This window comes from Spea bombifrons, chromosome 3 (assembly GCF_027358695.1).
Source record: "Spea bombifrons isolate aSpeBom1 chromosome 3, aSpeBom1.2.pri, whole genome shotgun sequence".
Taxonomy (NCBI): domain Eukaryota; kingdom Metazoa; phylum Chordata; class Amphibia; order Anura; family Pelobatidae; genus Spea; species Spea bombifrons.
This window is the reverse complement of record NC_071089.1, coordinates 123,671,555-123,677,132: the sequence shown is the minus strand read 5'-3', so window position 1 is coordinate 123,677,132 and position 5,578 is coordinate 123,671,555.

Sequence of the window (5,578 nt, the reverse complement as noted above, 5' to 3'; positions counted from 1 at the left end):
CTAACCCTAACCCTAACCCTAACCCTAACCCTAACCCTAACCCTAACCCTAACCCTAACCCTAACCCTAACCCTAACCCTAACCCTAACCCTAACCCTAACCCTAACCCTAACCCTAACCCTAACCCTAACCCTAACCCTAACCCTAACCCTAACCCTAACCCTAACCCTAACCCTAACCCTAACCCTAACCCTAACCCTAACCCTAACCCTAACCCTAACCCTAACCCTAACCCTAACCCTAACCCTAACCCTAACCCTAACCCTAACCCTAACCCTAACCCTAACCCTAACCCTAACCCTAACCCTAACCCTAACCCTAACCCTAACCCTAACCCTAACCCTAACCCTAACCCTAACCCTAACCCTAACCCTAACCCTAACCCTAACCCTAACCCTAACCCTAACCCTAACCCTAACCCTAACCCTAACCCTAACCCTAACCCTAACCCTAACCCTAACCCTAACCCTAACCCTAACCCTAACCCTAACCCTAACCCTAACCCTAACCCTAACCCTAACCCTAACCCTAACCCTAACCCTAACCCTAACCCTAACCCTAACCCTAACCCTAACCCTAACCCTAACCCTAACCCTAACCCTAACCCTAACCCTAACCCTAACCCTAACCCTAACCCTAACCCTAACCCTAACCCTAACCCTAACCCTAACCCTAACCCTAACCCTAACCCTAACCCTAACCCTAACCCTAACCCTAACCCTAACCCTAACCCTAACCCTAACCCTAACCCTAACCCTAACCCTAACCCTAACCCTAACCCTAACCCTAACCCTAACCCTAACCCTAACCCTAACCCTAACCCTAACCCTAACCCTAACCCTAACCCTAACCCTAACCCTAACCCTAACCCTAACCCTAACCCTAACCCTAACCCTAACCCTAACCCTAACCCTAACCCTAACCCTAACCCTAACCCTAACCCTAACCCTAACCCTAACCCTAACCCTAACCCTAACCCTAACCCTAACCCTAACCCTAACCCTAACCCTAACCCTAACCCTAACCCTAACCCTAACCCTAACCCTAACCCTAACCCTAACCCTAACCCTAACCCTAACCCTAACCCTAACCCTAACCCTAACCCTAACCCTAACCCTAACCCTAACCCTAACCCTAACCCTAACCCTAACCCTAACCCTAACCCTAACCCTAACCCTAACCCTAACCCTAACCCTAACCCTAACCCTAACCCTAACCCTAACCCTAACCCTAACCCTAACCCTAACCCTAACCCTAACCCTAACCCTAACCCTAACCCTAACCCTAACCCTAACCCTAACCCTAACCCTAACCCTAACCCTAACCCTAACCCTAACCCTAACCCTAACCCTAACCCTAACCCTAACCCTAACCCTAACCCTAACCCTAACCCTAACCCTAACCCTAACCCTAACCCTAACCCTAACCCTAACCCTAACCCTAACCCTAACCCTAACCCTAACCCTAACCCTAACCCTAACCCTAACCCTAACCCTAACCCTAACCCTAACCCTAACCCTAACCCTAACCCTAACCCTAACCCTAACCCTAACCCTAACCCTAACCCTAACCCTAACCCTAACCCTAACCCTAACCCTAACCCTAACCCTAACCCTAACCCTAACCCTAACCCTAACCCTAACCCTAACCCTAACCCTAACCCTAACCCTAACCCTAACCCTAACCCTAACCCTAACCCTAACCCTAACCCTAACCCTAACCCTAACCCTAACCCTAACCCTAACCCTAACCCTAACCCTAACCCTAACCCTAACCCTAACCCTAACCCTAACCCTAACCCTAACCCTAACCCTAACCCTAACCCTAACCCTAACCCTAACCCTAACCCTAACCCTAACCCTAACCCTAACCCTAACCCTAACCCTAACCCTAACCCTAACCCTAACCCTAACCCTAACCCTAACCCTAACCCTAACCCTAACCCTAACCCTAACCCTAACCCTAACCCTAACCCTAACCCTAACCCTAACCCTAACCCTAACCCTAACCCTAACCCTAACCCTAACCCTAACCCTAACCCTAACCCTAACCCTAACCCTAACCCTAACCCTAACCCTAACCCTAACCCTAACCCTAACCCTAACCCTAACCCTAACCCTAACCCTAACCCTAACCCTAACCCTAACCCTAACCCTAACCCTAACCCTAACCCTAACCCTAACCCTAACCCTAACCCTAACCCTAACCCTAACCCTAACCCTAACCCTAACCCTAACCCTAACCCTAACCCTAACCCTAACCCTAACCCTAACCCTAACCCTAACCCTAACCCTAACCCTAACCCTAACCCTAACCCTAACCCTAACCCTAACCCTAACCCTAACCCTAACCCTAACCCTAACCCTAACCCTAACCCTAACCCTAACCCTAACCCTAACCCTAACCCTAACCCTAACCCTAACCCTAACCCTAACCCTAACCCTAACCCTAACCCTAACCCTAACCCTAACCCTAACCCTAACCCTAACCCTAACCCTAACCCTAACCCTAACCCTAACCCTAACCCTAACCCTAACCCTAACCCTAACCCTAACCCTAACCCTAACCCTAACCCTAACCCTAACCCTAACCCTAACCCTAACCCTAACCCTAACCCTAACCCTAACCCTAACCCTAACCCTAACCCTAACCCTAACCCTAACCCTAACCCTAACCCTAACCCTAACCCTAACCCTAACCCTAACCCTAACCCTAACCCTAACCCTAACCCTAACCCTAACCCTAACCCTAACCCTAACCCTAACCCTAACCCTAACCCTAACCCTAACCCTAACCCTAACCCTAACCCTAACCCTAACCCTAACCCTAACCCTAACCCTAACCCTAACCCTAACCCTAACCCTAACCCTAACCCTAACCCTAACCCTAACCCTAACCCTAACCCTAACCCTAACCCTAACCCTAACCCTAACCCTAACCCTAACCCTAACCCTAACCCTAACCCTAACCCTAACCCTAACCCTAACCCTAACCCTAACCCTAACCCTAACCCTAACCCTAACCCTAACCCTAACCCTAACCCTAACCCTAACCCTAACCCTAACCCTAACCCTAACCCTAACCCTAACCCTAACCCTAACCCTAACCCTAACCCTAACCCTAACCCTAACCCTAACCCTAACCCTAACCCTAACCCTAACCCTAACCCTAACCCTAACCCTAACCCTAACCCTAACCCTAACCCTAACCCTAACCCTAACCCTAACCCTAACCCTAACCCTAACCCTAACCCTAACCCTAACCCTAACCCTAACCCTAACCCTAACCCTAACCCTAACCCTAACCCTAACCCTAACCCTAACCCTAACCCTAACCCTAACCCTAACCCTAACCCTAACCCTAACCCTAACCCTAACCCTAACCCTAACCCTAACCCTAACCCTAACCCTAACCCTAACCCTAACCCTAACCCTAACCCTAACCCTAACCCTAACCCTAACCCTAACCCTAACCCTAACCCTAACCCTAACCCTAACCCTAACCCTAACCCTAACCCTAACCCTAACCCTAACCCTAACCCTAACCCTAACCCTAACCCTAACCCTAACCCTAACCCTAACCCTAACCCTAACCCTAACCCTAACCCTAACCCTAACCCTAACCCTAACCCTAACCCTAACCCTAACCCTAACCCTAACCCTAACCCTAACCCTAACCCTAACCCTAACCCTAACCCTAACCCTAACCCTAACCCTAACCCTAACCCTAACCCTAACCCTAACCCTAACCCTAACCCTAACCCTAACCCTAACCCTAACCCTAACCCTAACCCTAACCCTAACCCTAACCCTAACCCTAACCCTAACCCTAACCCTAACCCTAACCCTAACCCTAACCCTAACCCTAACCCTAACCCTAACCCTAACCCTAACCCTAACCCTAACCCTAACCCTAACCCTAACCCTAACCCTAACCCTAACCCTAACCCTAACCCTAACCCTAACCCTAACCCTAACCCTAACCCTAACCCTAACCCTAACCCTAACCCTAACCCTAACCCTAACCCTAACCCTAACCCTAACCCTAACCCTAACCCTAACCCTAACCCTAACCCTAACCCTAACCCTAACCCTAACCCTAACCCTAACCCTAACCCTAACCCTAACCCTAACCCTAACCCTAACCCTAACCCTAACCCTAACCCTAACCCTAACCCTAACCCTAACCCTAACCCTAACCCTAACCCTAACCCTAACCCTAACCCTAACCCTAACCCTAACCCTAACCCTAACCCTAACCCTAACCCTAACCCTAACCCTAACCCTAACCCTAACCCTAACCCTAACCCTAACCCTAACCCTAACCCTAACCCTAACCCTAACCCTAACCCTAACCCTAACCCTAACCCTAACCCTAACCCTAACCCTAACCCTAACCCTAACCCTAACCCTAACCCTAACCCTAACCCTAACCCTAACCCTAACCCTAACCCTAACCCTAACCCTAACCCTAACCCTAACCCTAACCCTAACCCTAACCCTAACCCTAACCCTAACCCTAACCCTAACCCTAACCCTAACCCTAACCCTAACCCTAACCCTAACCCTAACCCTAACCCTAACCCTAACCCTAACCCTAACCCTAACCCTAACCCTAACCCTAACCCTAACCCTAACCCTAACCCTAACCCTAACCCTAACCCTAACCCTAACCCTAACCCTAACCCTAACCCTAACCCTAACCCTAACCCTAACCCTAACCCTAACCCTAACCCTAACCCTAACCCTAACCCTAACCCTAACCCTAACCCTAACCCTAACCCTAACCCTAACCCTAACCCTAACCCTAACCCTAACCCTAACCCTAACCCTAACCCTAACCCTAACCCTAACCCTAACCCTAACCCTAACCCTAACCCTAACCCTAACCCTAACCCTAACCCTAACCCTAACCCTAACCCTAACCCTAACCCTAACCCTAACCCTAACCCTAACCCTAACCCTAACCCTAACCCTAACCCTAACCCTAACCCTAACCCTAACCCTAACCCTAACCCTAACCCTAACCCTAACCCTAACCCTAACCCTAACCCTAACCCTAACCCTAACCCTAACCCTAACCCTAACCCTAACCCTAACCCTAACCCTAACCCTAACCCTAACCCTAACCCTAACCCTAACCCTAACCCTAACCCTAACCCTAACCCTAACCCTAACCCTAACCCTAACCCTAACCCTAACCCTAACCCTAACCCTAACCCTAACCCTAACCCTAACCCTAACCCTAACCCTAACCCTAACCCTAACCCTAACCCTAACCCTAACCCTAACCCTAACCCTAACCCTAACCCTAACCCTAACCCTAACCCTAACCCTAACCCTAACCCTAACCCTAACCCTAACCCTAACCCTAACCCTAACCCTAACCCTAACCCTAACCCTAACCCTAACCCTAACCCTAACCCTAACCCTAACCCTAACCCTAACCCTAACCCTAACCCTAACCCTAACCCTAACCCTAACCCTAACCCTAACCCTAACCCTAACCCTAACCCTAACCCTAACCCTAACCCTAACCCTAACCCTAACCCTAACCCTAACCCTAACCCTAACCCTAA